An 11275-nucleotide genomic window follows, 5' to 3' on the forward strand; every position below is an offset into this window, starting at 1 on the left:
TGGCCATAGACAAAACTATTGAATGTATAAAAATTATGTTTAAATGCAGTGCCTGTTATTATATATATTTAGGAAAAACACTAAAAGATTAATAGGGCATTTTTTGGATAACAAAAATATGGACGCTTTTGTTTTACTTTATATTTTTCTAGAGTTTTCAGGTTTTCTATAATACATGTAAAATGCAAGTTATTTTAATAAATGAATTTTAATGTTTTAAAACCCTTTAACAATTTAACACAAATTATACTTCCATGTTTGCTTTAAAATGCATTACTTGCTGCATTTTGGATTTTTTTCTTGGAAGTTGAGAATTATATATCCTTGGATATATTTTTCCCTGGATAAGTCTAACACCAAAAGAGATTTTAACTCTGTTCCAAATCACAATTCATGCCAAGTTGCAGACAAAACGGTAGAAGAAAAGGCCAGGTTCTTTCAGTCTCTTAAACAAGGTGACAAGGTCAGAAAACTTGAGCAATTTTTTTTCTTTTATAAGCTTGGCTTACTGAGCAGGCAGGTCAATTCACAGCTTTCATTTCTGTCTTGCCACTTCTCACAGAAAAATGTGGGCTGCATAAAGAATTATTGCAAGGAGAAGCCTCGTTGCGGTATCTCCAAGTGAAGACATTTGGATGGCCATCCCCCTTTCTCACTAGGCACAGCCCCGTTTGAAGGTGGTGTTTGGTGTCTAATAGCCCTGAAATGTTTTCTTTCTTCCCTGTGCCCCAGGGTTGGCTAATTATTAATGTGCCAATTATTCCAGAGAACATGTCCTATGTGCTTGAGAGACAAGATTCAGGTCAAGTGTAAACTTCAAAAAAAAAAAAATACCTTAAAGTGATACTGAGTTAGCCTGAGGAGACATTTTTGGAATGTGAATTATTTATATTAAAACAATAAAAACAACTGCATCACTTTTTTTTTTTTGAAGATAGCACTGAGCTGTGATCTCACACAAAGAACTTGACATTTTTGTCCCTAACTCATGATTTATTCTTTTTAAATCAAGATTGTTTACTTTATTAGCAGATCAGAAAGGCTCATTTTGTCTTAAATGTTTCCAGAATGTGATTCTTTCTGAGGATCCCACTGCAGTAATATAAACTTGTACATATGTTCACTCACAATTATAAGCTTAGAAGAGATCACAATTCCATGACTTCATCACAGTGGCTTTCAGGGCTGGAATAGTAATTACAGCTGTGTTCACTGTACTCATTATGGTCTTCGTAAAAAAATTCTGTACATAAAGTAATAAGCTTCTTCTAATTATTTCAGAAATAAGGTGGTATATAAATAAATATACTGGAATCTAAATGATTCATATTTACAGTCCAATGTATTATTTTTAGCAATTTGTGACAGCTTCCTTCCTTTAACTTAGCACCTCCAAATAAAAAATAAAATGTTAAAAGATGGCCAGGTAAAAGCAACTTTATGCAATCAAGCACAGCCATGAAGAATCAGGAAGACTAATTTTTATACAAAACTTTAAATTAAAAAAGAAGGTCAGTAAGAAAATTCCTCAGATTGCTTAATTGTTGGCATTTGTATTATGCATTAGAATCTCCTTCTAAGTCTTTGGATTTATAAAGTGTTTTTTTCAAATTTGAGCACTTTCTCATATGAAAACTCTTACTAAAAATATCAAGAGCCAGTACAATTGAAGTATCTACAGATAAACAAAACCTACCTTTTTTTCCATATTGCCTCAATACCATTCATATGTAATATTTAATTAATCATGACTGTCGTGATGATCAGTTATTAATAATAGAAGTTAGTATATTAAATCCTAATGTTTAATAAATGAGAAAAAGAAGAAAGAAGCATATTAATAGAGTAGATACAGAAAGAACAAGTGAAGAAATTTTGGTATAATGTTATTTAAAATACACTCTCAAAAGTGCATGTGATATTCAGCTATTTCTCAAACTTACTTGCCAAAAGCTCTTCTTCTGTTGTTTATTTTATTTTATTTTTTTGTCATTTGGCTTCTTGTGGGACTGTATTCTAACAACAGTTCTTTGCTTGGCCAAACTTTAGTCAGGCTTCTGAACTTTCTCCTGGGCCTGTCTGTGCACATCATTATAAAATCCAATTTACCAACACGCTTTAGCAAGAATTATTCATCCTTGATATCTGATCACTCTCAGTATCTGATCAAAATTTTTCTCTGCCCGCTCCTGTTAGCTGATCACCCTGGCCTGTTTTCAGCAGGAATCCTGTTAGGTTGGTTCTGCCAGAATTTCCCCCAGACTTGATATCTCTTGTTAAAAATTTTCTGATCCCTGCTCTTCGGCTATAAATCCCTACTTATCCCTGATGTATTTAGAATGAATCACAGTTCTATATGGGGGTCTCTCTTCCCCTATTGCAATAGTCCTGAATAAAATTTCCCTTCACCACTTTAATTTCTGTCTCTGCTTTTTTTTGACACTCCTAAGAAATGTGTTTGAAAATGTACCAACATTACCTGACAAAACTTAGAGGGCAAGTTGGTACATTGTAGCCTGAAATTCTACTCATTCGACAAAATTTAAGGGACTATTATGCGCTCTTCTACAAGTAAGGACTAAGGTGATGTTTAATACACAGGCGTTTTCCTTAACAAGTTTCCAATGAAGTGGTCATTCTTGCAGCAATAAATTACTATCAGCTCCATATCTAAAGAGGCACATGTAGTAAAATAAATTAAACCTGTCTCTGAAGTAAAATGTTAACATAATTCCTCTTCTGTAATTCTTTGCTCTCTTCACACAAGCAGCTGTTACTACTCTAGACACAGATAAACTGTTAGATGGAATTCTAACTAAAGAATAGTTCTTACCAGCTTTACCAGCCCTAAGCATTAAAGTTGCATCCGAAAGGAAACCTAGTAGACATATTTACCTGCAAAGACATCTGGAGGCATTACTAACCCCAGAACTTTATGAAGACAACAGCAGAATTCTCAAGAATGACTATGCACATTGTCAAGAAAAGCTGCTTCTCTTCACAGTACCGTGTTTTTTCATACTACCTGACAGAACTAAATATAAGTCTTCCATCACTCCCAAGGTGTGCAGAATCAGGGGGCAAACAAGACATAAAATTATCCGATTTTCATTTTGAAAGCACAGTCTAGCTGTATAATAGTAATATTTGAAGGAAAATGTGATAACATGGGAATTTTTTATCACCACCTTCCACCCCGAAACTAGCTAAAGACCCTTAGGGCCTAGAAGGTGGAGGGCACCAGGCAGTGGCCCAGGCAGAGCTCTAGTGAAAGATAGATTTAGAGGAGTCCCAGAGTAGAAGTGTGCAGCCTGCCTGTCCGGACTGTAAGGGTGGCAACCTTGCCAAAGTTTCTCCTACCTCCATGGTAAAGTGGGGACAGAATGGTTGCAGGGGAGCCCGGCCAGCGGGCTTGTAGCCCAGGGAGCCTTCTGCAGTCCCATCTTAAAGTGGCAAGCAAAACAGCAAAGGAGCCTGATGTTAGCTAAGAAGCAATCTGTAGATCTGGAAAGGTCATGTCACCAGGAGCAGAGCTCAGACAGGCAAACACAGGCATCTGGACAGGTGCCAGCATGGATTGATAGTTATGCCAAAGCTGGAGATCTTAGATGCTTTCATGAAGAGGAGGACAGGGAAACTGGAATCCAAAAAAAAAAAAAAAAAAAAAAAAAACACTTGGTGAAACATTGGATGATGTCTAGGCTCACCTGGAACTATCTAGATAAAGTTTCCTACTATCTAGCAGAAAGAGGGCTAAGTGAGCTCAAACCGACATTCAAGAAAAGGTAAGGAGTTACATTTTTCACATACCCCTGTGAAAATAGTAGCCACTAAACAATGACCTGTGGTATCTTTAGTAAGTTCTGATATCTACCTCTAGTTCTTCCTTACCAGAAAACTGGTAATAACTAACCCAGAGTAAGCAAGACAAATAACAAATTCTTTTTTGGAATCTCTTTGTGACCCTCTTGTCCCCTGCTATCAGCACTGATACGGTTGCTAAAAGATTACTGCATTTCTAAGAAATTGTCTTTCACTTGTACATTTTCAAATCACAGTTTTTAAATGTTGAATTATCAGCTGGTTTCTATAAAAGTTTTGCCTTCCCGCCATTTTACTCAACAAAATATTGCCTGTGAATATGCAATGCTGCGGCCTTATAATTTAACTAAACTAAATAATTTGTGTTTGTATTTCTGAGGACTGTCTTCTCTCTGTTCTAGCAGAAATATTGTGAATATTAGACAAGGGAAAAGAAACCATGAGTAATTCTAATGGAAAGAGTCAAATTCTCTTTGTCACTTAAGGAGACTCACTAAGTGCCTTCTGGGTTGTGGAAAGAGGGTGGGAAACAATAAATGAATCTGAGCTGAAAAATAGACCTTCCATTGCGTACTTATGGAAACAATGGAATTCTTACGTAGCACCATTAAAAATTACTCCAGAGGTAGCAGCCAAGAAACATCTAATATCAAACAGACCACACCAACTTCTAAAGACAGTTAACACTTTATACTGCAATCACTGATTTCTTTTCCTATTTTCTAAACTAAATTAACAACTCCTTGAAAGCAAGGACAGTATCTTCTTCATTATTGTCATTATTAATCTCTACAACAATGCTTAGGACATAATAATTAATATTCATGAACAGAAAAAATAAATTAGTGAAATAAAAATTTAATTATTACATTAATAGACTTATCCAGCTGTGTGTGAAATATATAACATCAATCAGAGCCACAAGTTAATCATTCTTTCTCATTTCCTGCTCTACGTTTAAATGAGATCATTTCACCAAAATTTGGAACTTCCTCCAATCATTAAGAAGAAACCACAACATCCATTTAAAGGTAAACAGGAAACCACATCTAAGGCTGTTTCTGGGCTAGTGAAATGTTTCCGTTTAAATGGAAATTTTTCCATATATAGGCAGGTTAACTAACTTGAGTTCAGACTTAAGTCAGCAAGTGATGTCACTACCTCTTTTTACATTTTAAGTGTTTTGTATGTATTTTTGTATATTAACCTGAAAGAGAGGGTATTAAGATTTAAAGTAATCTGCTCCCAGTAAACTAATAAGCCAAGCCTTGTTTGCATGTGATTTGTATATTTGAAATTCTTTTCATTCACCTTATCTAATTTAATCTTCTCAAAGTTTTCATGAATTAGAGAGATTCTCATTTTTCATTTAGTAGATCAATAAACAGGCTCAGGGACTGGCTTAAGGTCACACGGCTTTTAAATGGTGGAATCCAGGTCTTCTAACTCCATAGCACACTAACTCTCTTTCCTACACCAAAATGCTGTCTTTTATGAAGAAAAATATGTCATTTTGGGTGATTTTGTCTATAAAAATAAGAAAAAATTCTTTTGTTTCACATAAAGATGCATTTGGCATTTTTAATTATGATTGTGAATCAGTGACACTAAAGAAGAAAAACCAAGGGTAACTGCTGTGTGTCTGTTAAAATGTGTAGAGCACAAAGATACATCTTAAAGTAATGTATTTTCCTGAGAAGATAAATTAGTTCATAGATGCATTATCTCATTTCCTGTGGCAAAGCTTTCTCATCCTGCTTTGAGCACACACTGGGACATAGAGCCAGCATGTAACATCTGATGGAATCCTGGCAGGAGAATTCTGGCTTCACAGTAGCTTTCTATCACCCACAAACACTAAGGGAATATGCAAATATTCCATGGAGATCTAATGACTGCAAAGTGGAATAAATTATGAATTACCTTTTTTAAAAAAAATCACACCACACTGTCTTTTATTTCATACATAACCTTGACTTCTTTCTAATTCATGTAAGTAATTTGGCTATAAATTCATGAGGAAAAGAGAGAAGATTTTTTTTTTTTTTATTCCTAGAATATTGCCTAGTTTCTGGCACATAGGTGCTTCGTAAGGGCATAAATTCAGTATAAATGTACCTGTAAAATATTATTTATTATGAAGAAAACCTCCCAGTTTCCCACTTGCCTTCTAAAGAAGTAGCTTGTTTGATGATCAGTGTGGTGGGTATGAGGATAAAAAGGCAATAAAGAGAAGCTTGAGAAAATGTAAAGATATAAATATTTGATAAGAATTCTAGGAAGCAGAGAAGGATAAAACAAAACTGAAGAACCTGTGATGATGAGTTTCAACAGAAAAAGCAGAGGCTAAAAAAGAAGTTGGAGAGGGATGGAACAAGAACTTTTAGTGGCTTTGTTTTTTAATGTTTGCTTTATAACCTATGACACTACATTCTGTATCACCCACAAAATCTTTAGTATAGATATTATACTCCAACACTGTGAAATTGGACTTGTTTGGGAGACATGTACAGATATTCTAAGTTTACTTCAAGGAAGGCAAAGAAGTCACTTAGATCTGTTTCTACTAGCTTAGCTTAGCTTAGCTTACAGGATCTTTTCATATGTGTAAATTCATAGACTTTTAGAATGAGAAAGATCCTCAGAATTCTTTATCTAATCTTCTAGTTGTACAGCAGAGGAAGCTGGAACACAGAAAAACTTAACTGACTTTTATTCTCTTTCATCAGAGCTAAGTGTCATTATGAGATGCACCATTTTTACTACATCACAAGAAAACAGAATGCTATTAATTAATTTATATGGAACTTTATTATTTATAACTTTGTTATAGCAATTTTAAAAATATAAACTTTTTATATTTAAAAAGTAGCATTAAGAATAAACTACCATAGATTAAAATAAACTTAAGACATTTTAACCAAATATGCGAACCTTGTTTAAAACCTGATTCCAACAAATGAATTATAAAAATTAATTTCTCATGGCACTCCCTTTTTAATAAATGGTGCTAAGATAACTGACTTGCCATATGCAGAAGATTGAAACTAGACCCCTTCTTTACACTATATACAAAAATCAACTCAAGATGACTTAAAGACTTAAATGTAAAACCTAAATCTATAAAAATTCTGGAAGAAAATCTAGGAAATACCATTCTGAATATAAGTCCTGGCAAAAATTTCATGACAAAGATGCCAAAAGAAGCTGAAACAAAAGCAAAAAGTAAGTGAAACCTAATCAAATCAACGAGCTTCTGCACAGCAAATGAAACTATTAACAGAGTAAATAGATAATGTACAGAATGGGAGAAAATATTTGCAAACCATGCAACCAAATAGGTCTAATTTCAATAATGTATAAGGAACTTAAACAAATGAACAAACAAAAAACAAATCACCTTATTAAAAAGTGGGCAAAGAACATTAACAGACACTTTTCAAAAGAAGACATATACGTGGACAATAAACATGTGAAAAAATTGCCTAACATCACTAATTACTAGAGAAACGCAAATCAAAACCACAGTGAGAGAAGTGGAGCAAGACGGCAGAATAGAAAACTCCACCTATCATCCTCCCCCAAGGACACCAAGTTAAAAACTATCTACACAGAAAAAACACCTTCATAAGAACCAAAAGTCAGGTGAGGACTCATGGTTCTGGTTTTAACTTCATATTGCTGAAAGAAGAACTGAAGAGTTAGAAAAAACAGGCCTGAATTTTTAGATGCTACCCCCTTTCCACCCCTGGCAGAGTCTACATGGTGCAGAGAGCTTCTCTGGGCACCAGGGTAGGAAGAACAAAGCAACTGTGAGGCACTGAACTCAGTGCTGTTCAGTTGGAGTAGAAAGGAAAGCCAGACCAAACTCAGTTGATGCCCACCACAGGGGGAGCATTTAAACCAGCCCTAGCCAGAGGGGAATCACTAATCCCAGAGGTCCACAGTTGAGTGCCCACAAACCTCACCACCAAGGGCCAAAGTGCTGTCAGTATCTAAGTAAACTTGAAAAGCAGTCTAGGCCATAAGGACTGCGACTCTTAGACGAGTCCTAGGACTTAACTAGCCCCAGAGGGACTAGGGGACTGTGAGGGCACGCAACATACTAAGACACCAACTGGGGTTGCCAATAGAGTGTTGGCATCACCCCTCCTCTAACCCCAGAATTCATCGCTTGTGGCTCCAAAAAAGGCCCCTTCCTCCACTCGAGGAGAAGAGAGGAAAGAGTGGTGAGGACTTTGTCTTGCATCTTGGATACCTGCTCAGCCACAGGAGGATAGGGTACAGGTAAGAGATTTGAGGTCCCTTGTTTCAGGCCCTAGCTCCAAGGTGGTATTTCTAGACACACCCTGGGTCTGAAGGGAACCTGCTTGAAGGAAAGGACCTAGTTCTGCCAGCATTCATCATCTGCTTACTGAATAGCCCTTGGACTCTGAATAACCAGCACAATACCCAGCTACTACATGGAGGGCCTTGGGTGAGCCTCTGAGACTTGCTGACTTAAGGTGAGATTCAGCACATTACCAGCTGGTGTGGCTATGGGGCAAAATGCCTTCTGCTTGAGAAAATCAGAGGGAAAAGGAAAGGGGACTTTGTTGTGCACCTTAGGTACTACTATAGCCATAGTGTGGTAGAGCATCAAGTTGGCTTTTGGGGTCCCTGATTCCAGGACTTGACTCTTGGATGGTAATTCTAGACCTACCCTGGGCCAGAGGGGAGCCCATTGCCCTAAAGGCTGAGTCCCAGGCCAGGCAGCATTCACCACAAGCTGACTTCAGAGACCTTGGGCCTTAAGGGAAATAATGACAGTAGTCTGGCAGCACTCCTTATGGCCTGGGGTAGCGATGGCTATGGGTTGAGGCTCCTCTTACTTTAGAAGGCAGAGGAAAGAATGGGAAGTACTGCATCTTGTGGTTTCAGTGCCAGCTCAGCTGCAATATGATAAAACACCAGGTAGGCTTCTAAGATTTCTGACCCTAGTCCCTGACTCACTGACGGCACTTCGGCAGCCACCCGGGGCATGGGGGACATTATCGCCCTGAAGGGAAGGACACAGGCCTGGGTGGCTTTGCCACCTGCTGACAGTAGAACCTCAGGGCCATAAGCAACCATAGGAAATGGCCCAGGTGTGGTTATAGCAGGCCTTGGGTGATACACTGCGCTGTGCTGGCTTCAGGTCTGACCCAGCACAGTCATAGTGGTGGTGGTCACAAGGGTACTTGTGTCACTCCAGCTCCATCTTTAGGTGTCTCAGAACAGAGAGAAAGACTCTGTATGTTTGGGATAAAGTAAGAAAAAAGAACAAGAGCCTCTGCCTGGTAATCCATGAATTCTCCTGGATCCAAGACCATAAAAGTCGTACCTCCATGAGTCTGAAAGAACCACAGCATTATTGGGCTTGGGGTGCTCTCTAAAGCAGATACAGTTTAAATCACAATACCCAAGTTCATTCAAATATCTGGAAAGCCTTCCCAAGAAATATGGCTACAAGTAAGCCTAGACAGTGAAGACTACCATAAATACCTAACTCTTCAATGCCCAGACAATGAAGAATATCTACTAGCATCAATGCCATCCAGAAAAACATGACCTCACCAAGTGAATGAAATAAGGCACCAGGGACAAATCCTAGAAAAAGAGAGATATGTGAACTTTCAGACAGAGAATTCAAAATAGCAGTGTTGTGCAAACACGAAGAAATTCAAGATAATACAAAAAGGAATTCATAATGCTAGCAGATAAATTTAACAAAGACATAAAATAATTAAAAAGAATCAAACAGAAATTCTGCATCTGAAAATTGCAATAGGCATACTAAAGAATGCATCGGAGACCTTAAAAAGAAAAATTGGATCAAGCAGAAGAAAGAATTAGTGAGCTTGAAGACAGGCTGTTTGAAAATAGAGGAGACAAAAGAAAAAAGAAATAAAAAACAAGCACACCTACAAGATCTAGAAAATCTTAAAGAGGAGGTAGAGAAAGAGATGGTGGTAGAAAGTTTATTCAATAGGATAATAACAGAGAACTTCCCAAACCTAGGAAAGATGGCAATATCCAAGTACAAGAAGGTTATGGAACACCAAGCAAATTTAACCCCCCCCAAAAAAAAACTACCTCAAGGCATTTAATAGTCAAACTCCCAAAGGTCAAGGATAAAGAAAAGATCCTAAAAGCGGCAAGAGAAAAGAGAAAAAAAAATAACATACAAGGAGCTCCAATATGTCTGGCAACAGACTTTTTAGTGGAAACCTTACAGGTCGAGAGAGTGTGGCATGATATATTTAAAGTGCAAAAGGACTCAAGCCTGTAATCCCAGCATTTTGGGAGGCCGAGACGGGCGGATCACGAAGTCAGGAGATTGAGACCATCCTGGCTAACATGGTGAAACCCCGTCTCTACTAAAAAATACAAAAAATTAGCCGGGCGCAGTGGCGGGCACCTGTAGTCCCAGCTACTGGGGAGGCTGAGGTAGGAGAATGGCGTAAACCCAGGAGGCGGAGCTTGCAGTGAGCTGAGATCCGGACACTGCACTCCAGCCCGGGCGACAGAGTGAGACTCCGTCTCAAAAATAAAATAAAATAAAATAAAATAAAGGAATATAACTTTTACCCTAGATCAGTATATCTGGCGAAAATACCCTTCAAACATAAAGGAGAAATAAAGACTACCTCAGAAAAACAAAAGCAGAGGGATTTCATCAATACCAGACTTGTCCTACAAGAATGCAAAAGAGAGTATTTGAATTAGAAAGCAAAGGACATTAATGAGCAATAAATAATCACATGAAGGTAAAAAAATTCACTGGCAGTAGTAAGTACACAGAAAAACGTAGAATATTACAACAGTGTAACTGGGATGTGTAAACTACTGTTATTCTAAATAGAAAGATTAAATTATGAGCCAATCAAAAATAATAACCACAACTTTTCAAGACAAAGTACAATGAAATATAAATACAACAAAAAGTTAAAAAGCTGAGGAATGAAGTTAAGGCACGGAGTTTTTATTAGTTTTCTTCTTGCTTGTTTCTTGATGCAAACAGTGTTAAGTTGTTATCAGGTTAAATTAATGGATTATAAGGTAGTATTTGCAAGCCTCATGGTAACTTCAAACACAAAATATAAAAGGCAGAAGCTAAATCATATCACCAGAGAAAATTACCTTCACTAGAGCAAGACAGGAAGAAAGGAAAGAAAGAAGAGAATATCAGAAAACATATAACAAAATGGCAAGGGTCTCTACTTATCAATAATAAAACTAAATGTAAATGGACTAAACGCTCTGATCAAAAGACATACCATGGCAGAATGATTTAAAAAAACACAAGACCTATTAATCTGTTGTCTGCAAGAAACACACTGCACATATAAAGACACAAATAGACTGGAAATAAAAAGATGGAAAAAGACATTCCATGTAAATGGTAACCAAGGAAAGAGCAGGAGTTGCTATG

Source organism: Papio anubis, chromosome 6 (assembly GCF_008728515.1).
Source record: "Papio anubis isolate 15944 chromosome 6, Panubis1.0, whole genome shotgun sequence".
NCBI lineage: Eukaryota > Metazoa > Chordata > Mammalia > Primates > Cercopithecidae > Papio > Papio anubis.